The following is a 26,734-nucleotide window of genomic DNA, read 5'->3' as shown; positions in this document are numbered from 1 at the left end:
CAATAGACCCACCCCTGAGTTCCAGCAAATCCTCCGAGGCCACCATAGAACATTGTCTTTCTCTGTGACTGTCTTCAACATGCCATCATCACCACATCTGTGGCCATGAGTCTGTTCTACAGAAAGGGACTCAAACCCCACAGGCGCGAGTAGATGAACAGGGGGAATTGGTGGAGGGGGATTTCCAAGTATCACTTGACTTTCTATTCTGATCTTGCTATACAACCTTTAGAAACTCTTTTATGTAAAGGTATAAGATAGGTATAATAATCCTTACTTGTCTCACCAGAGTGTCGTGAAGTGTCACTAATTAATGTTTATAAAGCACCCGGAGACTTTCAAATGAAAAGTTCCACATACAATAATTATGAGTATTAGCATTATTATTAACATACCGGCATCATTATCATTCATGCTCTAGAGGTTTTTGCTAAGAAAGACACTCCCAGTATTTCTTGTGTGCGTGCACTCTCTCTCCCTCTTTCTCTCTTGTCTTCTTCTAGAACTGGTCTTCACCAGGAAGATTTTTAGGCATGCCAGTACATGAGTCAAGAAACCATCCAATGAGACACATTGTTACAATTTCATGTGTTTTTTTCCCAATTAAATAATTTCCAAGAAATCCCAAAATCAACCACATTACACGTAAGCCTAACAGAGTGGTTTTAAAACTGGTTTTCATCACAATTCCTTTTGATTATCTAATAAAAGCTATAATACTGCTTGGTGGACAATCACATCTGTACATTTTGCAATCAATTTCAAGGTGTTTGTGGACCTCAGGATGTAGGAAATAACTCTTTATCGCCAAGCACTGGCCCAACTACTTGAGAAACATCAGTGAATAAAGTGGACAAAAACCAATACCCTGCTGGATCTTACATGCATAAGAGAAAGCAGATAATAAAAAATAAACATGGTAAATCATGGAGGTTTATTATGTTAGAAAGGGAAATGCTCATGCACTGAAGAAAAAGAAGAACAGACCAAGAGGAATAAAGAGCGCTTGTTAGGGATTCCATTTACAGCATGTGATAGAGTAGTTCAGATCGGTGTCATTGAGAAGGTCAGTTTTGAGCAATGATTTAAAGGAAGTGAACAAACTGGCTAAGTGTGTGTCTGGCACAGAGGTATTCCAGGGGGAGGAAAGGGCCAGTATGAAAACCTTAAATTGGGCTGGTACATTGGAATGAGCGAGCAGGGAGAGACAGCAGGAGATGATGTCGTTATTGCAATAATCGTGGTTTCAACCAGGAAGGTAGCAATAGGGACAGAGTAGTCAGATGGTCGGATTCTGGTTGGACCTGCAAACAAGAGTCAACAGAATTTTCTGACAGTTTGGAGGCAGAACGTGAGAGAAGGGGTGGTGGGCGGATCACAGCTGATTCTGTAAAATGGAGTAAGTTTGGGGGATAAGCCTATTCAAAGACCCCTGCACCACCTCTACCCTCCAACATTAAGAACATGACATCCAGGGGCACCTGGGTGTCTCAGTCGGTTAGGTGTCCGACTTCAGCTCAGGTCACCACCTCACGGTTCAGGAGTCGGAGCCCTGCAACAGGATCTCTGCCGTTGGTACAGATCCTGCTTCAGATCCTCTGTCCCCTCTTCCTCTTCTCCTCCCCCATTCATGCTCCCTCTGTGTGTGTCTCTCTCTCACACACACAAAATAAATAAATAAACTTAAAAAAAAATTAAAATATTAAGAACATGACCCAAAGAGCATTTCCCTCCCGAGAGCAGGGGCTTTTCTGTTCACGGCAGAATCCTTAGAGCTTCAAACATTGCCAGGCTCAATAGGCCTTTATTAAATGAAGAAAAAGAATCCCACAATGGAGAGTATTCCCTTCACAGAAATGCCCAATCTTTCTTCCAGTACCACCTCCTTGACGTTCCTAGGATTTATATAGAGTGAATTTGGAGGGTTTTAGCCACACGGCTACCTTCACTCCACTTCATCCCTGCCACGCCTACTCGATCCTTTTTTGATACTCGTGTAACAGGAACCTCAGCAGTACACAGCCAAATAGCAACAGGGATGGCAAGAAGGGTCGTGCCTTCCTGCGCATCATCAACATCTCAAGTAACTTTATTGCTAATGTCATTAGCATCAGTTAGTACCCCTTTCTTCCTCTCTCTAAAGGCAGCCACTTCCGGTCCCAGTGTAGAGGACACATGAGGTAGCAAAGAAAGCTGGCTAGGTGAGGGTGGTCCTGTGCTATTATTATATAGAGCACTGAGAATTCAGAAGCCCCCAGACATGCAAATATTCTGCTCTGTTTTTACAAAGGACTGTCTAGTAGAATATGTTTCACTCAAACACACGAGGAACTACATCAGAGTCAATTCCCATTGAAGCTAAAAGCATCAAGGAGAATTGAACAAGGCAGAAGACAGAACAAAGCTTTGTTACGATCAAGTCTTGCCCACAGATAACATTACAATTCACTTGCTAGTCATGCCTTGAAGTTGAGTTAACCTCAAGCAATTGATCTACCAACCCTAATGGAGGCAGATGAGATGTCCTCTGTGGAGGTGATAGAACTATTTTGCTCAGCCCTGGGCTGATAGTGCAGAGTTTGCTTAAGATTCTCTGTCTCCCTCTCTCTGCCCCCCCCCCTTCAAAACAAACAAACAAATATACAAACTTTAAAGAGCAAATGAACATAAGGGGGAAAAAGAGAGAGGAAAACCATAACTACAGAGAACAAACCGAGGGTTACTAGAGGGGAGGTAGGCGGGGGGGGGGGGGGGGGGGGGGGAATAGGTGATGGGCATTAAGAAGGACACTTGCCGAGAGGAGCACCGGCTGATGTTTGTAAGTGATGAATCACTTAAATTGTACACCTGAAGCTAATATCACACCGTATGTTAACTAATTGGAATTTAAATAAAAACTTAATTAAAACAAAAGAAATCTGGGACGCCCGGGTGATTCAGTCAGTTAAGTGTCCAACTCTTGATTTCGGCTCAGGTCATGATCTCATGGTCCGCGAGAAGGAGCCCTGAGTTGGACTCAGCGCTGAGAGCACGGAGCCTGCTTGGGATTTTCTCTCTCTCTCTCTCTCTCTCTCTCTCTCTCTCTCTGCCCCTCCCTCTCTCAAAGTAAATAAATAAGTAAATTTCTTTTAAAAAAAGAAATCTGAAAAGAATTTCCCCTTTTGGGAAGACAACCGTGACTGTACTAAGTAGATCTTTCATAAAAAAAGCAAAGTGGCTAAACACACACTTTCAAAACGTGGGAGATACCTTTTGCTTTATTCCATTTCAGCTTATAGAAGTTTTCATAGAAACACTCTACTCTCAGAAAGTGGGGGGAACTTTCACCTAACTAATGAAATGTACTTTCTCCTTTTGATGTCTGTATAATTGCTAGAAGCATGAGGCTCTAAATGTGGTTGTAGTGTTGGAGGGCTGGATAATCACACACAAGTCGGAAACCAGTGCCCTCCATTTCCTCTACAAAAGAAAAGCATTATAATCCATTCACTTAAGGTAACCTTGCAGGTGTAAGACTGCAGGAGTCAATGAATAATCTCACTCTGAAATAGTACTGTCTTTGCTTATTTGAAGATTTATAGCCATTTAGCACCTTCCTTCCCTCCATGAAAATACCTTAATTCTAGGAAAATAGATCCATACATTTTGATAAAGGAATATAATAAAATAGAAAACAGTTTAAGTGATGCTTGCAAAGAGTTAGTAATAACGCAGGAACTGCTTTTTCTATGCAGTTAACTGAAGAAATCAGAACAAGATTATATATATATGACATTATCCCCATTATATGTGTTTTCTACTTTGTACCACAGAAAAACATTGGTTGGCTCTGACAGGTGGAATCATAGGATAGTGGGATTTTTTTGTTTTGTTTTCTTCTTTGAGATTTTCTCTATTTTCCATGAAAGAAAAAAAAACCCTCTTTATATTCAAGGAAAATAAATAAGCTTTGTTTTAAAAAAAAAGATTTATGACCCTGGCATTTTGCAAGTACCTGAAAATTTATGCATTTAGCGAACATGGCCACCAGACTCTGCTTAGAATATAAATGAGCCCTGATAGGATAGAATGTTTCTCCTGCTTCTTTCAAATTCCCGTAGTCACTTACCAACTATTTTTGCCCTTGATTCTGGTGCTAGAAAAATCTAATCACAAGAATATGAAGTCAGAGCTGAGACGTGGGATCTTTTGCAAAATCCACGGACCACATGATTCTCAGCAACCAATTTGTATCACAACATGGTATAAGGCACATGTTAGACAATAACTAAATAAACAAACAGTAAGTCAAGCCAGATTTAATTGACTGACTTATGACCAAAAAGCATCTGGCTTCGGCTTTCTGCTTATGCCATTTATCAGGCCAGAAGCTCCAGGGCCCTTGTCTAGGCCAAGTGGTACTTAATGGCTCTACGGGCTCCTAGCTGATGATGCAGCCTTGAAAAACAAGAGTCAGAATACCTAGACCACAGATGGCAAATATATAGTTTACAAACTCCCTACTACTGTTTCCCTAGCCAGTATTACTGATGAATCAGGGCTTGTACCCTTTATTCTTGGACATGACCTCAGAGGCTTGGAAGCAATACTAGCGGTCACAAGCAACCAATGGAGACTGTGGGAAGAACCCAATTCCCCATCTCTTTCTTGGGTGGAGTCTTCAGGTAATTATGCAGCCGTATCTTTTGAGGAACAAATGAAAGGAATTTGCTGAATGGGTGAACGGATGTGAATCTTGTAGGAAAAAGTTTTGACGACTCTGAAGTGCAGGCATCCAAGTCTTGACTGAGGATGGAGGGAAGATCCATTTCAAGGTGGCTTATTGACATAATTGGCAAGTTAGTGCTGGCTGATAGCAGGGTACCTCAATTTCTTGCCAGATGGATCTCTCCATAGGGTTGCTTATGTGCCCTTACAACATGGCTCCTGGCTCCTCCCTAAGCCTGGGATCCAAGAGAGAACAAGGTGGAAGTCACAATGATTTTTCCACTAGTCTTTCCTGAAGATCCTTTTGGCTATACAGGCCTGGCCTATTCAAAATAGAAAAGAATTACATGAGAATATGCCTACAGGAAATAGGGAACATTGGGAGTCATCTTGGAAGATGGCTACTCTAATAAGTCCCTGTAGTAGATTTAAAGAAGCCAATTCTTGCTCTCAAGGAGCTTATAGTTGAAGAGGCCCCATATATGCAAAAATCCACAACAGTTTAAGGAAAAAAACAAAACTATGAAGACTGCTAGGACTCACCAATATGTATATTCTCTACTTCTTGCTGGATATGTTGCTACACCTCATTTCCTATCCTCTTGGGTTTGGGGGTGGTGATATAACCAGCCCTTGACAATGGAATATAAGAGGAGGTGATACGTGTCACCTCTAGACTATGGCATTCAAGATCCGTTTTGCCATCTCCATGTTTTCTCCCCCTTTTTTGGTGATATTCAGACACAGAAGTGTGCTTTAAGATAAGGCTCCAGATTCATTATTTTGTGTATGAATATCCCGCTCCCCAACATTATTTAGCAAAGAAACGATTCTTTTCCCATTGAATATTCTTGGCTCCCTTGTCAAATATTAGTTGACCATGTACCCATGGGTTTATTTCTGGACTTTCAGAAAAGGAGTGGTGAGAACATGTGCCCTTGTCCTGTTACTGATCATAGAGGAAAAGCTTTGAACCTTTCACCATTGAGTGTGTTGTGAGCTATGGGCTTGTCATATATGACCTTTATTATGTTCCTTCTGTACCCAATTTGTTGAACATTTTTATCATGAAAGAATGTTGAATTTTGTCAAATGCTTTTTTGGCATCAATTGAGATGATCATATGATTTTTATCTTTTATTCTATTAGTGTGGTACATAGCATTTATTGGTTTGCCTATGTTGAGCCATCCTTGCATTCCTGGGATGAATTCCACTTGATCTTGGTGTGTGATCCTTTTAATGTGTTGTTCAATTTGGTTTGCTGACATTTTGTTGGGAATTTTCACGTCTATATTTATCAGTAATATTGACCTATAGTTTTCTTTTCTTATGGTGTTGTTAGCTCGCTTTAGTTTCAGGGTAATTACGGCTTTGTAAAATGAGATTGGGAGTATCCCTTTGCTTTAATTTTTTGGAAAAATTTGGAAAGTATTAGCATGAATTCTTCTTTAAATTTTTTGTAGAATTCACCAGTGAAACCATTAAATCTTGAAATTTTCTCTGTTGGGAGATGTTTTTATTACTGATTTACCCTCCTTACTCCTTATTGGTCTGTTCAGATTTTCTGTTTATTCATGATTCAGTCCTGGTAGGTAGTATGTTTCTAGGAATTTAACCATTTCTTCTGGGCTGTTCAATTTGTTAGCATATAATTTTCATAGGAGTCTCTCATGATCCTTTAGATTTCTGTGTTATCATTTGTAATGTCTCCTCATTTATTTATAATTCAATTTATTTGACTTATATCTCTTTTTTTTTCCTTAAAAAAAGTCCAGGTAAAGGTCTGTTAATTTTGCTTATCTTTTCAAAGAACCAATTATTGGTTTTGTTTCTTTGCTATTGTTTTCCTATTATCCATTTAAATTATTTTTGCTCTGATCTTTATTATTTCATTTTTCTGATGACTTTGGGCTTAGTTTGTAATTTTTCTATATCCTTGAGGTATCATATTAGGTTGTTTATTTGAGATCTTTCTTTTTTCTTGATGTATACATTTATAGGTATAAACTTCCTTCCTAGAACTGCTTTTGCTGTATCCTATGTATTTTGGTAGGTTGTGCTTCCATTTTCTTTTGTCTCGAGGTATTTTTGTAATTTTGATTTTCATTTCTTCTTTGATTCATTGGTTGCTTAGGATTGTGTTAATTGCCATGCATTTGTGAAATTTCTAGCTTTCTTCATATTGTTATTGGTTTTATACCATTGTGGTTGGAAAAGATACTTGATATAATTTCTATCTTCTTGACTTTGTTGTGACTTGTTTTGTGGCCCAACATATGATCTATCATAGAAAGTTCCATGTGTGCTTAAGAAGAATGTGTATTCAGCTGCTGTTGGATGTGGGTTAAGTCAGCTGTTGATTCTCTCTATTGAATTATTCCGTTCTAGGATTTTTGTTTGGATTTTTTATGGATTCTATTTCTTTTTTTTTTTTTTTAAGTTTATTTATTTTGAGAGAAAGTGAGAGAGAGCACAGAGCCTGGTGTGGGGCTCAATCCCATGAACCATGAGATCATGACCTGAGTCAAAATCAACATTCAGATACTTAACTGACTGAGCCAGCCAGATACCCCTCTATTTCTTTTTGAATTCATTTTGTACATGCATTGTTTTCCTAATTTAGTCTAGTGACCTATCTGCATTTTTATAGTTCACTAAACTTCATTAAAAAGATTATTTTGAACTATTTGTCAGACAATTCACAGATATCCATTTCTTTATGGTCAATTACAAGTTTTATTATCATGTTTATCTGATTCTTCATGATCTTTGTATCTTTCCATTGATATCTGTGCATTTGAGTAAGCTACCTCTTCCAGACTTTACAGATTCATTCCAACAGGGAAAGATCTTCACCATTCGGCTCAGTTTGGGGTACTAGACAGATCGGCTGGTAGTATCCATGGTCAGGTGGGGTTTGCTATCAGTGTCTCTAGTGTGGCTATGCTATTGCCTATTCTCTGATGTGGTGGGGGGTGTGGAAGGATGCTACTGACTGTGCTCTGTGGTCAGATGGAGCCACTAGTTGGGCTCTGCAACCACTCTTGGTTGGGTAACACCTCAGGTTGTGCTCCCCAACTGATGGTGCTTCTGGCTGGACTCCATGTTCAGGCAGGGATGAAGACAGGGCTTTGCAATTGAATGGGACCTCAGGCTGTTCTCTGCAACCAGGTGGAGCCACAGCCTGTGCCCCAAAACTGGGCACGATCACACGTTATGCTTCATAATCAGGTAGACCATGGCTGTATTTGGTGTTGGATGATGTCGCTGGCCAGGCTCTCTGGTTGCGCAAGGCCTCCAGCTCTACCCTGCATTTAACTGGGGCTTGAGACTGTGCTCCATGGTTAGAGTCATTGGCTGGCCTCCACTGCTGGGCAGGTTTGCAGGCTGGGCTCCATGAATTGATGGTATCTTAGATTGGGCTTCAAGGCAGCCCACAGTTACTGTTCAGACTCCCTGATTAAGCAGGGATAGAGACTATGCTCTGCAGTTTGGCATGGCTGCTGGCTTGAATCCCCGGCCGAGCAGGTTGTAGGATAAGCTCCACAGTTGCTGGGTTCTCTGGGATGGGACTGAACACTATGTTCAGCCGTTGTGTGAGGCTTTGAACTTGTTCCTTTGCCTGAATGGGGTCTAGAATAAGTTCCATGGCTGTCATGGCCCATTGGCTTGAAAATTAAGTCAGGTAGAACTGTGAGCTGAGCTCCCTGGCCAGACAGGATCACACTGGCTTAGTTCTGCAAATGGGCAGAGTGGCTGGCTAAGATTTCTACGCTGGCACTCCTGGAAACAGGTACTTGGTACACAAAGATTTGAGTTCTGGTTGCCATAAACCCTGGATCCCCAGTGATCCATCCCACAGTGATCTCTGTGAGAAGAGACCTGAATGGGCCTCTTGAAGAGAATCTTTCGACACTGAGGAAGCTGGATGTCCACCTTGGGTTTTCTTTTCCCCACTGGAGAAACCATAGTCTCAGGAGACTTCTCTCAGTGTGGCATCTATGCTGGTCTAGAGGAGGGGTGATGCCTCCAGAGTGACGCTGACCCTCTTACCCTTCTAATGTGGTCCTTCTTGGTCTCTGTGGACCAGGGGGTGCCTCAACTTCATTCTCGGATTCTGGGATTTTCACAATGGGGTCTTGCTTATGGATAGTTGCTAACTGGTCTTTTTTGTGACAATGACTAAAGTCAAGAATGACCTGTATCACCATCTTAATGACATAGACATTTTACTGTTCTCTATGACCTTGACAGTTTTGAAGAGTGCTGGTTGGGAATTTTATAGAATGTCTCTCAATTTGGATTTTCTTATGTTTTCTTGTGATTAAACTGGGGTTATGGGTTTTCAGGATGGATAACACGTAAGGGAAATGCCCTTCTCGTCACATCATATCAGAGGGTCCATGATATCAACATAACTCATCCCTGGTGATGTTAACCTTGATCACTTCAATAAAGTGGTGTTTGTCAGGTTTCTCCACTGTAAAGTTTGTTTTTCTCTTTCCACCTCTCTTTTTCCCTTGGAAGCAAGTCACAAAGTCCAGATCATACTCAAAAGGAATGGAATTATGCTCTCCCTTCTGGATAAAGGGGTATCTATATATATTATTTAAAATTTTTCTGTAGGAATGTTTGCCTACTTTCACACTTGTTTGTTTGTTCAATAATTTATTTATATCAGTGTGGGGTCGTAGATACTTATTTTATTCTTTGAGTTGTGCGATTTTATGCCATTTCTAACATAAAGTTTATAGACATCTGCTTGGGGTTTTGCACTAAACTGAATGCATCTTAGACTCTTTCTTGGTTGTAAACTCTTCCAGGAAAAGGAATGTGCCCTACTCTACTCATCATTTATATTGGATCAAATGTCACCTTCCAGACGCCTTTGTTGACTATTCCATCTAAATGAGTGCTTCCCTCACTGCTACAGTCATCTTTATATTATTCTGTTGAACTTTCTTTATAATACTTGCTGCTACTTGGCGATCATTTTTATTTGCTTTCTTTCTTGTTTATCATCTGTCTTTTCCCACTGGGGTAGCAGCTCCCTGAGACCAGGAGTCTTGTTTCTTGTTCACCTCTGTATCCCCAGTGTGTCAAACAGTGTCTGGCACATAGATGAAACACAGTAAATGTGTATTGAATAAATCAATAAATCTTCATATTTCCCACTATGCCTAATCACTGGCCTTAGAGCGATCAATAAATATTTCCTAAATAAATGCAATTTCTAACTCCCCCGGGACATGCTAAATATGGCTGAAATACATTTTTATTTACACAATTCTGATTTATGATAATAATTTTTCAGGACATTAATATTACAAATCAAAATGACAAACATGGAGTACGTCTTCCTTGTTCGGGCAGCTGACTTAACTTCCTAATTGTGTTGTCTTCCTATTACCGCTGGAAAACGTCAGTGTCCTCTGAGCCCCCATCAGCTGGTTGTGTGATGGAGAAGAAGAGTGAAAACAGAGGGGATTGTTTCAGGTGTTGAGGGGATCTAGCTCAGGTTTAAGCAACAAAGCGGGCTGCAGAGATGTGCCTGGGTGGTCATATAATAAAAAGACTAGCGTAAGATGAATCAAGAAAGAAAAAAAAGATAGTTGACTATAGTAGCCAAGTACCTAAATTTGAGTTCAGTATGGGAGAGCCATTTTGAGCCTGATGGGGCATTTACCCAACTGGGGAAGAAAGCAGTGGAACTCTCTAGGACCAGAGAGGTGGTGGAAGCCTGAAAAAATTTGGATTTTTTTTTTACCAGGTTGTTTGGTAAAAATTATCAATGGCTGACATTTAAGAGAAATGAAATCTGATGAGGCAGAGTAAATGCAGTGTGAATGATTTGCTTTTCCCCATAACTGAGTGGATAAACATGATTATTTACCTAATAAAGAATTCTTTGATGTTCCCAAAACAATCCTATTAGTTTAATAAGTGGTTGAAAAATTATGATTTATATGAGCTTGGTTAATAAATATACTGTGCAGTCTCTGTCCATTTATCATTGATTTCCATATGTTTGTAGAGGCAGCTGAGTTCTTTCTTTTCCTCTGAATGCTGCATTTGCAGAAAAATCAGGATTGAATTTGAAACATGAAATAATCATTATAAACCTCCTAGGTAAATAGTACTGACTCATTATTCATATGCTGAAGAATCAGGGCCAGCAGCCAAGAATGAGAACTTTTCCTACTTTTTCTGTCTCATGGAGAAGAGAAAACTGACCCAGGGCATAGCCTCACCCTCAAGTCAGTGTCAGGGTTGCAAAGATTGCAGAAAAAAAAAAAATCATCACTTCATGATCATTTCTGACCAAAGTACTTATAAAGTCATCAGGGATGAGCTCCCTAAAAGACAAAGAGCAAAAATCTCTTATCTGATCTCAGATACAAAAAGCAGTTCTAGAGTCATGCTATGGGTTGTGCTATTGACTGAATTGCACCCCCGTAAAATTCATATGCTATGACCCTAACCTCTAATGTGATAATATTTGGAGAAGGACTTTTGAGAGGTAATTGTATCTATGAAGCCATGAGGATGGGAGCCTTATGATTTAGTGGTTTAGTGTCCTTTTTAAAGGAGATACTGGAGAGCTTGCTCACTCTCTTGCTTTCTCTGCCATGTGGGATGGCCACACGGAGAAGGTGGCCATCTGCAAGCCAACAAGAGAATTCGTGTCAGAAACTGAATCCCACTGGCCCTTGATCTTGGACTTTCAGCCTCAAGAACTGTGAGGTAATACATTTCTGTTGTTTTAACCACTTATTCTGCAATATTTTTTATGGTGGCTCAAGCTAACACAGGCTGTCACAGTGTTATTAATATATCTTGTAAGCTTGCTGTCTTTGATATGACAGGTTTCTAAAATAAAGAATCACTGTTGGCCAAGAGCTTTTACAGTAAGGTAGTAAGGTAGTGAGCCCCTTTCAGTAGAAGTATGGAAGCAGGTCCGGAATAACCACCTGTGAGAAATACTTTAAAAGAATGTGTAGAGCAGATGGAGGGTTGACTTGTGGACATGTGGATGCTAGTAACTACTGAGGATGTGCAATGAAAATAATTAAATTAAAGTAATACATAAATTAGGTGAGAGCATCTGGACATTAGTGGGAAGGTGAGGGAAGAGGACGTGAACTGTAGCTGGGAGGCAATGCTGAAAAGGCACAAAAACAAAGCTGACTGGAATGACAGATTAATATCTCAAGAGTTTTTCAAGAGTGGGAGGTGTGACAGAGCCATCGCTGCTCCAGCCACAGCCCCCTAGGCCTTGTTACACCTGTGCCTGCCCACCCAACTTCCGACTTCCAGCAGCTGCTTCTCTGTCCTTGAGTGAACACAGCGACTCCCGTCTAGTGAATACAATGTGGCAAAAGTGACGGTGCCTGATGTCTGCAACTAGGTCATGAAAAGTCTTATGGCTTCCTTCTTGCTCTCCCTCTTTCTTGGATTAGTTACTTTGGGGGAAAGTGGCTGCCGTGTCATGAGGGTACTTGAGCCAGCTGTGAAGAGGCTCATGAGGTGAGGAACTGAAGCCTCCTGCTGAGAGTCTTGTGAGTGAGCCACCTTGGAAGTAGAACGTCCAGCCCCAGTCAAGCCTTCGGATAATTGCGACCTTTGGCAATATCCTGATGGAAACTCTTGAGCCAGAACCAGCCAGTTAAGCTGCTCCCAAATTCCTGATCCACAGAAACGGAAATAACACATGTGTAATGTTTTAAGCTAGTAGGTTTGGGGATAAATTTGTTACACAACAGGAGATCGCTAAAACAGTGATACTGAGCTAAAATACAGAGAATGAACAATAAGGCAGAGGCCCAGGAAATGAGGGACAAGACCAAATGTGGCTCACATTTTTTAAGCAAAAATTAGGATCGTGGTATACATTACTTTGAAAATGACTTTTTTTAAGTTTATTTATTTATTTTGAGAGAGAGAGAGAGACTCTTTTTTTTTAATGTAGTCTCCATGCCCACCATGGAGCCCAAATTGGAGCTTGAACTCATGACCCTGAGATCAAGACCTGATGTGAGATTAAAAGTCAACCACTTAACTGACTGAGCCACCAGGCACCCCTAAATTACTCTTTTCTTTTTAAACAGAAGCATTATTTATTAATCATAATTCCTGGATCATGACATACACTCATCCTTTATTTACCCACAGACCTCTCTTATTTTAGTTTTCTTTTTAGGAATATAATGTATACCCATGAACACAATTTCCAACCCAAGAATGAGAATAAAATTAATTTACATTTACCTATGGGCCCAGTGAGAATTTTTCACTTAAAAATACGTTCTGTTGTTTCCGCATCTTACTAAATACAATTCTATATGAAATTTCTTATGTTTACGCAGAATTCCCTCATGGATGTGTCAGAACCTTTTAAATCAGTTCCTTATTGTTGGATATTTAAAATGCTTGCAGATTTTGTTATTAAAAATAAGAGAGTGGTGAATATCCTCAGGCATAAATTTGTATGCCACTGTGATTAATTCCTTAGGATAAGTTCTCAAGCTTGCATGTCTCTGAGAAGCTCTGAGAAGTCCTGCCACAAATATGCCTGACCTACGGGGCCATCTTCCCCACAGGACACCCTTGGACCACAATCCTGGGTCCCAAGCACCCACTTGCCTCCAAAAGACCATCAGAACCAAATTCAAAATGCTCCTGTCCCTCTGTACCTCAGTCAGCAAGTTACAGACCTCATCGGTGTTTATCTTATCACTCATCCCCAAACTGTGCAGTAAATCCCTGAATCTGTTCCATATCTGTCCCTCATCAAATGAAATTTAAAAAATTACAAAATCAGCCCCCCACTGTGCCTTTTGGAAATTTCTCTCCATTAATGTCTCAGAAATTTAACCTCCTCTCTGAACCATTACCCCGCCTGTCTCCTTTCCTTAACTGAACGTTGATTTTCTCTTGGGGATACTGCTCTCCTCTAGCCCTCTTAGGTGGAAGCTTTTTTCTTCAACTTATTCCTTTGAGACCATTACGCCTCCTCCATCTTGAATAACAATCATTCTGCGACGTATGGAAATTTTTTCCCTCCTCACAAGAACCATCTAGCAATTTATTGGTCATTCCTCTCTCTCAATAAAACATAAAATGGATCTTCTTCACCACAACTTCTGACATCACTTCAACGTAGCCTGGAGCTCTATGTGAATAATCTGTCCAGTACCCTGACCTCTCAGATCCTGGGTCTTCTCATCTCCGATGTCCTTTTTCTCTATGCTGCACTTGACTACACCTCTGGCCTCATTCTCAACAGAAACCACACCACTTAGAAGACTGTGAATTCAGAGGCACCTGGGTGGCTTAGTTGGTTGAGCATCTGACTCTTGGTTTCGGTCACATCTTGTTCTTGTAGTTTGTGAGTTCACGTCCTGCATTGGGCTCCATGCTGACAGTACAGAGCCTGCCTGGGATTTTCTCTCTTGCCCTCTCTCTCTGCCCCTTCCCCACTCATCCTCTCTCTCTCTCTCTCTCTCTCTCTCAAAATAAATAAACATAAAAAGAAAAAAAAGAGATTGTGAATTCAAATGATAGGAACCAGAAATGGAAGCGACAGGGCTTTGGTTGTGTCGACCCAGAAAATGGGCACCGCTGAGAAACAAGATAGAGCAAAGTGAGCTTGACTGACTTATGTTATAAGGGACCCAAAGCTCTTCCCTGCAGAACTGAGATCTGGAAGATGACGGTGACGTGGAGAGAATAACACTGGATCCGCTGGCTGGAGTTCTATCTGGTGCTGCAACGAAGGTGAGAAGGGAGACGCTGGGAACGTGAGGAGCAAGGGGAATTTATACTTCGCTGTGACAAGGAAGGTGATTCTTCTCTGCCCCTTTTCAAGGCATTTCAGTAAAAATTTTTAAGATGCTTTTGATGCTTCCTTCCAGGTTGGAATGATGTTTCTTTGAATACCACTAGGCAGCCCAGTATCCCTCAGGGTATGCAAACACTCCCCTGTTTGCCCCCCCCTTCCCACTCACTTTCCATACAAAGAAAATTCTGACCTCATTGAGATCTTTGAACCCCTCAACCCTCTCCTGTGTTTTCTGTATTCATCAGCCTCTTCCTCTTTTCTTTGAATTTCTTCTCAAGTTCATAGTCGATGGTCCAACAATATAATTACCCTAGACCTTTCTGACTTTCTTGGATGGATTCCACTGAAGACTTTCTCTGCCCATATGATGTAGCCAAATGATACTGGAGAGATGCCCGTAATGTAGAAGATCTTGTCACCATGGCTGTATGAACACCACCTTTAAACGGCACTCGGTATTGCCAATAACTACATTCATTTGCTGGGCTTGACTTCACTCTCTCGGGGAGGATCATTTCATACCTTCGCACTTCCTTATCCCCAGGCTCTGTCTCTATTTCACTGAAGTACTGACTCGCTGACTCCCTGAGGCCCTCACTCATCTTCCCATCTTCGAATCTGCATGACTGTCTCCATTAACACCCCAAAGGGTCCCTCAAAGTGCCCCTCCTCTGCAATGCCTTTCTCTCTGTGGCCTCGTCTCTCTTCTGTATCTCCAGCTCTTCCTCAGCATCCAAACCTGCTCCGAGCTATGCAAATGGCACTGTCTGGAGTCGGGCATTGTATGCAGCAGGAGAGTCAGTACCTTCCCATCACCAACTGAAAATAAGACAACTACAGTAATAAATCTTTGTGGAATCCAGAGTTCCCTTCAGATTCTATCATCTTGCTCTGCTTCATGGTCAGACATGTCAAAAACTTTCTACTCAATTCCATCCACTCTTCATTTTTATTTTAATATTTTGGATATACAGAAACATATGGAGAATGATACCCACCACCTTACTAAAGAAATAAGGTATTATACACATATTTTAAAATCCAGGGCATATCCTTCCTAAATATCAACTCCTTTCCTTCCTCTAGGAAGTAACCGCTATTCCAAAGATGGTGTTTACCACTTTCAAGGATTTCTTTATTATTTTATCCATGTGTGGTGTTGTTGAAATGTACATAGACTTTATTTAAATGGTGTTATACTGGATGTAGTCTTTGTTTTGTCTTTTTGACTCAAAACGGTGTTTGTAAAATTCACCTAAGTCTTTAAGAATGGACTAGTTTATTCATTTTGACTCTTGTATACTCATCCATTTTCCTAACGATAGACATCGGTAATCATTCGCTGCCACAAGCAATGTCGTATGAACATTCTTGTGAGTGACTCCATGAGAACACTTATAAGTTTTGGGAGATAGCTACATAGAAGCAAAACTGCTGGGTGTGTGCATCTTACGTTTTACCAAGTGGTGCTAGGTTCCTCAGAGGAACCTCAGAGAATGCAAGTTACCAATGATCCACATCCTCTCAGGGCACTACAGTGCTTGAAACTTTTTTCGTTCTGATAGATGTAAAATGCATGTCATCTTGGCTTTAGTCTTAAGCTAGGTTTTCTTGAATATTGAGAAGACTGGGTATCTTCTCAGATCTTCATGAACAACTTGGCCAATTCTGCCTATTGAAATGTTTGCCTCTTTTTCTATCGGGTTGCTTGTATTTTCATTACTGATTTTAGACGTTTTTTTATATATTCTAATATTTATCCTGGGATTGTTATACGTATTACCTAAGTCTCTGTCAAGTCTATTATATTTTCAACTTTTTATGGTGTCTTTTGATGCACGGAAGCATTCATTGCAATATAATTGTATCTATCCTTTTCATTATTGTTCACCCTGCTTGTGTTTTGTTTAACAAATTCTTCCTTTCCTTGATGCTACATACATAGTCTCTCACTTTGCCTCCTAATTATATTATTGTATAGTTTCCCTTTCACATTTAAGTATTTCATACATATCAGTGTCTTTCAACTTTGGAGGAAAAAAAAATCTTTCATTTTTATTACAGACAATAGTATGGATTCTCATTATTTTGCATGGGTAACAAATTGTTCCGGAACCATTTATTTATTCATCTATCCTTTTTCTACTGAAAATTAATGCTGTACAGTGTCATGTCTCCATATACATGTGGTGTCTACTTCTCGTCTTTAATTTTTTTCCATCGATCTTTTTACTCATTATTTGGTCAATATTAGGCTGTCTCAATTAGTACAGGTTGCGATATCCTACAAATTATGATTACTAGAAAAGAAACAGAAATTTCTTACGATTCAACCTCATACTAGCTCCCGATATCAAGTTCTTAAGCTTATGCTCCCTGTTCTTTTACAAAATTGTTTTTCTTAGTCCTGGCTCCTTATTTTCAATATACATTTTAGAATGTACATTTTGAGTTTCATAAAAACAAAACTGAAACCTCTTAGGATTTTAATTAGCATTGCCTTGAATTCATAAATTAATTTTGAGTTTACAATATTGAGTTTTAACTTTTCATGAACACATGTCCCTTTTAACGCATTAGGGTCTTTTAAAATGTCTTTTGTAAATTTTTATAAATTTCTCCATAAATTTATTGTGCATTTTTTTAGATTTATCATTCAGAACGATAGCTAGCTAGTTAGACCTTTTTCTAATAGTTAGTTGCTGTTGTACATTGATTTTGTGTTGAGTCAATACGAATATTATATAATAACAATCTTGCTGAACTCTTTTATTGATTCTGGTATTTTATCTTGGATTTTCTATCTAGAAAATCATACCCTTCATCAATAATGTCAATTTTGTTTCTTCCTTATCCTTTCTTAAATAATTTTTGTACTTTTCTTAACTAACTACACAGGCTAGGATCTCCAATATCAGCATCCAGAAATCATTCCTGACCTGAAGGAAATGTCTTATTACAATTAAGTGTAGTATGTGAAAAAATTCTTTCTCAGAGGGGCGCCTGGGTGGCTCAGTCGGTTAAGCATGGGACTTTGTCTCAGGTCATGATCTCGCAGGTTCGTGAATTTGAGCCCCATGCAGGTCTGGGCTTTTGTGCTGACAGCTCGGAGCCTGGAGCCTGCTTCAGATTCTGTGTCTCCCTCTCTCTCTCTCTCTCTCTGCCCTTCTCCTGCTCAGACTGTCTCCCCCTCTCTCAAAAATAAATAACATTAAAATTTTTTTTTAATTTTTAGAGCAGCAGTTGCCCCCCCCCCAAAAAGTTGCAAATACAAGAGCCTGCAGGACCAGTAAGTCATATAAGATGCAAAGGAGAGGGTAGGTCCCTGGGAAACCAGAAAGAGTGCCTTGTCTCTCAGGGCTGCAACTGATCAGTTTCAGAGGCATTTTGCTTTCTACCAACAGAGACTCAAGGCTGATCTAATTCTTAAAAAGAAGTCAGAGGTCAAGTTGTTCTCTGAAATCTCTCAATTTTTAAATGTTGGTAACTAATTTTTAAAAAGCTGATCAAAAACTCATAACCACAGGTCATATTTGGCTCATGGCTGCCAACTTCCACCTGTGTTTTAGAACGGGGATCTCTGACCCTGTTGTAATGCATCACGGCACAAAGCCTTGGGCAAGGTCATGGTGCCTGGGACCAGTGGGAATTTAGAATAGCAATATGCTGAAGGAAAGTTATATCTATATCTAAACTTAGATATAGATATACAGGCAGATGTATCTATCTATATATACACACACACAGATACACATATATACACAGACACATATATATGTATGTATGTATAGATATATATGCTGTATATTATTAAGGTTTTAGACACTCGGTACAAAACACTCCTTTTTCAATAGAGTTTGGATGAACTTAAAAAAATAAGACATAGGAGCTGACAAAAAAAAAATGAAAATATCAACTTTTTAAGTGATAAACAATGTGGTCATAGATGTGTAGCTAGGTATGCTTTTGCTATTCCCCAGAGTTAGACTGATTTACCTCGGAATCCCTGTCCCAGTGGACAACAACAAGCTGTACCTGCAGGTACAAAGCCCACCCCAAGAAGCTTATCCCAGAGAACAGCCTCCATAAATAGGTCGATGAGAAAGGTAGAAGCCATCAGATGTGTCTTAAACACGCCCAGTTTCTTCTCCTAAACTCACCGCTCAGAAGTGAAATGACTCAGTGAGTGGGGAAAAACCAGATCTGTTCCCATTTTTACACAGGGTCAAATGCCCCCCCTAGCATAGATCTGAGAGGAAAAGAAGCATTTCAGCTTGGGATGGGTTGGGGAAAGCTTCAAAGCACAAGTAGAACATGAGCTCTTTTAAAGGAATGCGATTTTTTTTCCTTAAATGTGTTACAATGTACATAACATGAAATTCACCATCTTCGCCATTTTTCAGTGTTTTCAGTTCAGTGCCATCGAGTACTGTTGCATTATTGTGAACCACCACCACCACCCATCTCCGGAACTCTTTTCATCCTGCAACACTGAAACTCCACACCTGTTAAACAGTAAGTCTCCACCCTCCCCTTCCTCCAACCCTTGGATCCACCATTCCACTTTCTGTCTCCGTGAAGTTGACCACTCTAGTTATCTCATATCAGTGGAATGATCCAGTATGTGTCCTTTTGTGACTCGCTTATTTCACTTAGCACAATGTCCTCAAGGTTCATTCATGTTATCACGTGTGTCTGAATTTCCTTCCTTTTTTAAGGGTGAATAATGTTCCATTGTGTGTTTATGCCACATTTTGTGTATCCATTTATCTGTCAAAGGACACTTGAGTTGCTTCTACCTTTTGGCTGTTGTAAATAATGCTGCTATAAATATGGGTGTACACGTGTCTCTTCAAGATTCTGTTTTCAATTCCTTTGGATACATACCCAGAAGTAGAATTACTGGATCATATGGTAGTTTTATTTTTCAATTTCTCAGGACTCACCAGACTGTTTTCCATAGTGGCTGCACCATTCTACATTCTTACCCACAGTGTCACAGGGTTCCAATTTCTCCAATTCCTCTCTAACACCTGCTACTGTTTGTTTGTTTGTTTGTTTGTTTGTTTGTTTGTTTGTTTTATAGTAGCTGTCCTAATGGGTGTGAGGTAGGGAATGGATAGATTCTTTTTAAGAAGGCCCCATGCCCAGCATGCAGCCCAATGTGGGGCTTGAACTCGTGACCTCAAGATCAAGACCTGAGCTGAGATGAAGAGTTGGACTCTTAACTGATTGAGTCACCCAGGTGCCCTGGGAATGGATAGATTCTTAACATAAATATATAAGGCATTCTAGAGAGGGGAAAGAATGTGTGTAAAGATACCGAATCAGTGAGCTCAAGAAATATGAAGGGGATAGTTTAGTTGGGGACAGGGAGATCTTTGTAGAAAACACTGGAAAGATTGTGAAGGGTCTTGGATGCCAAGCTAAGGAGTTCCAAATTTATCCTATAGCTGACAAGAGCTCCTACATTTTTTAAGGCAAAATGACAAAATGAGAATAATATCAAAGAAAAAATGCAGAAAAAACACCATTTCAAAATCTTTCAAAATCTGCAGTAGTTCAGACATTTTCAGGGAAGGGGAAGTATCAGTGGGGATGTGAAAACAAGAAAGAAAAATTGAAACAATACTTTGGAGAAAGAATTGCCAGGGTTATTGCCTGGTTAATTGTGAGAAATAAGAGAGAGGGAGATAAAGAAATGCTAACAACAACAACAAACACAACACACACACACACACACACACACACACAAAACTCTTTTCCCACGCATATTTTTTTTCTGCTTCATGGCAATTATTCTTCCTAAATTCTTTAAGAAAGAAAAAATATTTCTTATTGCCAAGCCCTTATGATTTTACTTATTCATTATAGTTAAATTTTATGTACCTGTCTCTTACAAAAGAACTTCTTAAAGTACTTAGAATTACAAGTACCTGTACCTTGTTAAGGTGCCAGGAAAAAGTATGGCAGATACCAAGAGAGAACCATCAAGGATCCCGGTTACATATGGAGCCTCCATAATGGTCTTCCACCCACGAACCTCGGGACCTATTTCAGGTGAGAGAATGAACCTTGTGTGTTAAAGACATTAGTGCTGGTGGGGTTTTGTTATACGTGACCAAATCTAACGCTAACTTGTATGGCTTGATTATTCTTTACTAGTAGAAAAACAGAAGCCTTTTTAAAAATGTTACATATTTTTGAGAGCGAAAGAGAGTACGAGTTGGGGAGGAGCAGAGAGAGAGGGAGAGAGAGAATCCCAAGCAAGTTCCGCGCTGCCAGCACAGAACCCAATGTGGGGCTCAAACTCACAAACCATGAGATCATGACCTGAGCTGAAAACAAGAGTCAGACGCTTCATCAACTGAGACACTCAGGTGCCCCAAGAGACACAGAATCTGAAGTAGGCTCCACCTCTGAGCTGTCCGCACAGAGCCCAACGTGGGGCTTGAACCCACGAACCAGGAGATTACGGCCTGAGCCAAAGTCAGATGCTTAAGTGACTGAGGCACCCAGGCGCCCCTTCCCCCACCCTCCAAAGTCTTTTTGATGAATCTCATAGAGACTTCTCGGGTGTTGTTTATCTTTTGATATAGAAAATTCAGGGAGGCAGCAAGTCTCTAACCCTAGAGTTTAGCCAATTGACCGATTTCTTTCTTCAGTCCTTTGGCAATAGCCTTGAATTTAGATTTAATACATGTGGATAGTGTATGAAAATGATGTTTTCTGAGGACGTGGAGGCCACTTTTCTAAACATTCTGCCAGCAGCTCTCAAGGAATCTACAGAGTTGAACACTTGGTACTTCCCACACTCCTCCCATAACCTTCAAATTCCCTTCTTGAAACTTTTAAGTTTATAACTGTTAATGTGTTTTGCTAAACCTGAAAAGGATAAATCAGAAGTGCTTTCAATTAATAAATCAATAACTACACCCCAGAGGTTGTCTATCCTTCTTCCTTCCACTCTAGAACACAGATTCCTTGAAATCGACATGCCCCTAATATTGAAAATGACCGGAAGCATTAATGTGACCACAGACACAATGGCCTTAGCAATTATGCCACAAGTGTGAATTGTACAGGAAAGGTGATTCTGTAGTGGGAACCACCTACATTTACTCGACCAAAGCAGAGATGCACGACTGTTAAAAAAAGCACTCAAAGCAAACAAATAAACACCAAGGCAAACAGCATAACCAATTTCTAAAGGCATGAATGTAACCATCCATAAAAATAAAAACTTCCATCATTTTAACTTATTACGTTAAGTGGTCTAAGGATGGTTATAATAAACTAGGCACTCTGATCATCCGAAGCTAGGCAATGGATGGTTTTATGTCATAAAAAGAGATAATATACTGAGACTTCGCACAGAAAATGCTCTGTTGAGGATATGAAGGTCTATGCTCTCTTTCCCTCATCGCCCCTCCACCCCCGCTTCCTGCTGGCTGAATCCAGTAGCTTCCAGATAAACTGCCCATCCTGAAGTTTTCAGATCCATTAAATGAGGCATCATGACTCAACTTGGCAAGGCTTTTTTTTCCCCTCGCTTCTCTTCCACCTCAAACTGTTTTGATTCATTTGTGAGAAATTTACTTTTGCCAATTGAAAAACCCTTTTGTGACTGCCAGTCACTAATCTCCCCTCTGACACATTCATTCAACCAGACTAAATCCAATATTGACATTTGTATCCAGGGGAAAGGAGGTTAAGCACCGGGAGGAAAGCAGCTCCTTCCCCTGCCAAATACTGCGTGGCATCTAAATGAGCTACGATGGTTCCACTCATGGGGGAACCCCAGAGAACTGGGGGGGGGTGTGGGAGGGAGGGCTTTGATCACATCCAGGGGTCGTCATTTCCCACCTAGGCAGCCAAATGGAAGCTGTTTGATGCTATCTATAGGTGTCCGTAGTAGCCTACTTTAAATTCTCCCCAGGTCTCAGACATCATTTTCTAGTAACATCATCTCAAGGGAGTCTCTTGAATGCTTTTCCTAGGCTTTGCTTTCTCAGACATGAAAAAAAAAATGCCTACTGTGGTCCCTTGAATGTACCACCCACCTGCAGAACTAACATTCCTTTTCTTAGACTCTTGCTTTAGGGTAATCTGGAAGCAATAAGGGCTTTTCCTACCCAAGCTATATTGATGATTTCTTTAGTTACTTCGTTTGTCTGTCCTCACCCCTGCCCACGGAATATGGCTATGTCTTCCTTACCCTGCGATACACAGCAACAGCCGCTTATCAACTATGGGCACTGCTAGAAAAACCAATGCTTTCCTTTTAGAAAAAGTGAAAATATAGGCTGGATTACAGTGTAGGAGAATAAACACTCGCAATGTCAATCGAATGCAAAAGCGTGCATTCGAAATAACTGAAGAAACTGAATGAGAACCGAGGCAGGAAAAAAGTCAAAGTCCCAATTGGCAAACAAGGGACATGACCCAGGATTACTTTCAACCGACTTTTTACTCTTTTCTATCAGCCACCCTGCTTTGTTACTGAGGCATCACACCCCTTTCTTGGGGTTCCTTACCAAATCAAACAAAAAGGAAAATATTAAACACAGAAGATGAAACCTTTACAGACTTCTAATGTTTCCTGAGCCTCAGTGTTTTTTTCTTCTTAATCAAGAATATTCTCCGGTAAATAATATCAGACTGCAATAACATGAAACAGCTTAGCCCCCTGCCTTCTTATTAATGTATTGCTACATTCCGTTGCTTTAGGAATGTGCTGATTTTGTCCAAATCGCTGATGGGACGCAAGTTTGTCCAGAGAATTCTAACACAATACCCTTTTGTGTCTTTCTGCAGTTCTTTACATATTCTTGTTATTTTTTTAATGGTTCTTTATTTTTGAGAGAGAACACACAAGCAGGGGAGGAGCAGAGAGAGGGGGACAGAGGATCTGTAGCAGGCTCTGTGCTGACAGCACAGAGCCTGACGTGGGGCTCCAACTCTCGAACAGTGAGATCATGACCTGGGCTGAAGTCAGACGCTTACCCGACTGAGCCACCCAGGCGTGCCATATTCCTATTATTTTTAAAAGGTGATTCCTTCCACTGTAGGAACACAGAACATAGTCACTCATGTTTGAAAATGTATTTACATGACAATTTAAAATTTCATCTCCAATCACTTTTAAAAGGAGAGTCATTGGTAGTGACATAACCTTTTCTCCTCCCATCAGTTCATGATTTAAGCCTATTCTGAACCCCTCCCATTGCAAGCTGATCTCACTACCTACCCATAGCCAGGACGGTTTCCCTTGTCCCCTCATCCTCAAGCCAGTCGTGCCAACTCCCTACAGCTCCCAGCGGGCTAGGTTCCCCTTTCCTGCCCACCTTTTAGTCTCTCTGACTGTCAAGCTCCATTAGGTAAGTTATTATTATGTAAATGGTATTAGCATGCTGTAGCAGCTATTCGTCACCATGGCCACAAACACCACAGATCGGTCAGAAAAAATGGTGACATCTAGAAAATTCATAGTGTTTGAGTCCGAAAGAACCTGAGACTTCGACGTTTTGGCCGACGTCAGATTTCCCTGGGAGCGTCACATCCATTGGGTGCACAGAATAGAGGTGAGGACCCTTGGGGACTCATACAATTGGGAGGGGTGCTGCGTATCCGCTAAGCCAATACGCTTTGCGCCTGAGCCACTTTATGCTAGACTTTACCAGACAAATCCACTGTCCAAGAGCAGTTGTCAATAAGTTAAAACCGGGACTCTTATACAAATAGAGCAGGGATCTGTGTTAAAAAGGTATCCAACTGATTGAGTTTGGCCATTAAAATGGGAAAGATGATTAGAATAAGAGGGCGCCTGGGTAGCTCAGTCGGTTGGGCCTCCGACTCTTGGCTTCAGCTCAGGTCATGATCGCATGGTTTCTTGGGTTCGAGCCCTGTGTCGGGCTGTGTGCTGGTGTGCAGAACCTGCTTGGGATTCTCTCTCTCTCTCTCTCTCTCTCTCTCCCTCTCTCTCTGTCCCTCCCCCACTCATGCTGTCTCTCTCAAAAATAAATAAACTTAAAAAAAAAAATAAGAGAAACACATACTAGGAGATAATTTTAAATTAAGTTCGCTGAATTAAGTTTGACCTAAAAATTTACAAACAGTTAGGTCTAAGAAACTACTTTCACTGCATTGAAAAACAGTTTGGTTGATCAAAAATAAACAAATAAACAAACCAAAAATCCTGCCTTGTTGTGTTTGCAAGTTGAAAGAAGAAAACCAAAATATGTTTCATTATGTTCACCAGCCATACGACTACCTAATTAACGTAGTCGCTCCCAAACTCAGTAAATGTGCCTTGAATTTTTTATTTTTTTAAGTAGCTCTATAAATGTTGTTATAATACGATACGCTGGTTTCTATTACGTATTGACAGCCCTAAAGCAGAATCTGTTGTTTGAATTTCTCTTTGCTATTGGTTTCTAAAGTACAAAGTTCCCTAACTTTGTCAGAGTTACCTGTTTTGTTTGGGGGTGGTTTGTTTTCTGTGTGTGTGTGTGCGCGTGTGTGTGCGCGTGTGTGTGCGTGTGTCCTGTTGTTTTTTTTAATTCCTGATTCCCCAGTCACCCCAGAAGTCTGTTCACTGCATTCTGATCAGCACGGCTTGGGAGAGAGCTGTCCTCCCTCACCGCTACCTCTGTAGAACCCTCCACAATGTCGCCATCGCAGACAGCAACCAGTCATCTGCACTCTCTTGCCCCTCCCGCCTGTCTTACACCTGCTGGCCTCACACTCTGGGCCGGACCCCACTGGAGCTTTCCACCGGGAGGTGCTCACCCCGCCCCACCACCCGCAGCCCTGGTAACACGCTCATTGTTCAGGTCCAGGCTCAGATGTGGCCTTTCTGGGGAAGCCTTCCCCGAGCTTCTGACCGATGCACACTTCCAGAACACTCCCTCGTTCCCTATCGCAATTTATGTTCACTTACTGACTGGAAGGTTGCTGGAAGTGGGGATGGTGTTTACACCGTACTTCTCTTACCCAGGCTACTAATAGTTTGCAGAGCAGAACTGGTGCCTGGATGACACTCTGGGTGGCCAATGGTCCAGTGGTGGCCCCAAACCTGTTCCCTCACCCAGCCCTTCTTACCCACTCCCACCTCAAACACACCTGAAATGCCTACGAGTTATGGAAAGAGAGAATTATGAAATAAATTATTTTATGGAATGAGATTTGGGGCCACGTGTCCAGACCCTAAGTGTCTTTCAGGGAGAGCTCAATTTGGAAATTACGGGTGGGAGAAGGAGCCTATACTTTGCACGGATGACCCAAATGATCTGTAAAATCTTTCAAGGATGAGAAATGTCAGTGCACAGGGTGCCTGGGTGGCTCAGTCGGTTAAGCGTCCGACTTCAGCTCGGGTCATGATCTCACGGTGCGTGAGTTCGAGCCCCGCGTCGGGCTCTGTGCTGATGGCTCAGAGCCTGGAGCCTCCTTTGGATTCTGTGTCTCTCTCTCTCTGCACCTCCCCTGCTAGTGTTCTGTGTCTCTCTCAAAAAATAAATAAAAATCTTAAAAAAAAAAAAAAGAAAGAAATGTCAGTGCAAAGGAAAAATCATGTACTAAAAGCATCACAGCTTTGCTGTGAAAAAATCCTCCAAAAGCACAGTCCGTAAGAAGCGCAGGGACGTCTCTGATGGTTAAAGAGGGAGATTGCTGGAAGTTTTGAATCTGGCACGGATCAGGTGAGGGCAGAATGGTGGGCAGGCTTTACGAGTTTCATCGGGAGCATCAGGAAGGGGATAGAGGGTGGGCCCTTGACAGAGGGTCTCTGGAGGGGCAGCTGGGGTCTCGTGTTATAAAAGAGGACCTTCCTCTCCAGGTATCGTAGAAGGGCAGGAGAACCGGGGTTAGGACTCCGCTCCACAGTGTGAGATGTTGGTCTCCCGGGAGCAAAGCTTGTGCCTCACTACTGAGAGTATGCTGTCTGCTGACTCTTGCCATCCCATATAGCATCCCAGTTCCCACCATCCAGCCAAGCTCCCCAAGTCAACAAAGCAGAGTGGTCCTTGCACAAGGGGAGCCCTTGATTGGACAAGGTTGAGCATTTCACCTTGATGGGCCCAGTCGTGGGCTGACTATTGATCGATATAACGAGATCTATAGAACATCTAAAGTCTGTCTGGTTGGGCAAGGCTAACCTCTGGGCCAGTCGGTTGGGTTCTCTCCA

This window comes from Lynx canadensis, chromosome B2 (genome assembly GCF_007474595.2).
Source record: "Lynx canadensis isolate LIC74 chromosome B2, mLynCan4.pri.v2, whole genome shotgun sequence".
In the NCBI taxonomy this organism is placed as follows: domain Eukaryota; kingdom Metazoa; phylum Chordata; class Mammalia; order Carnivora; family Felidae; genus Lynx; species Lynx canadensis.
Note: the sequence above shows the minus strand (reverse complement) of the source record.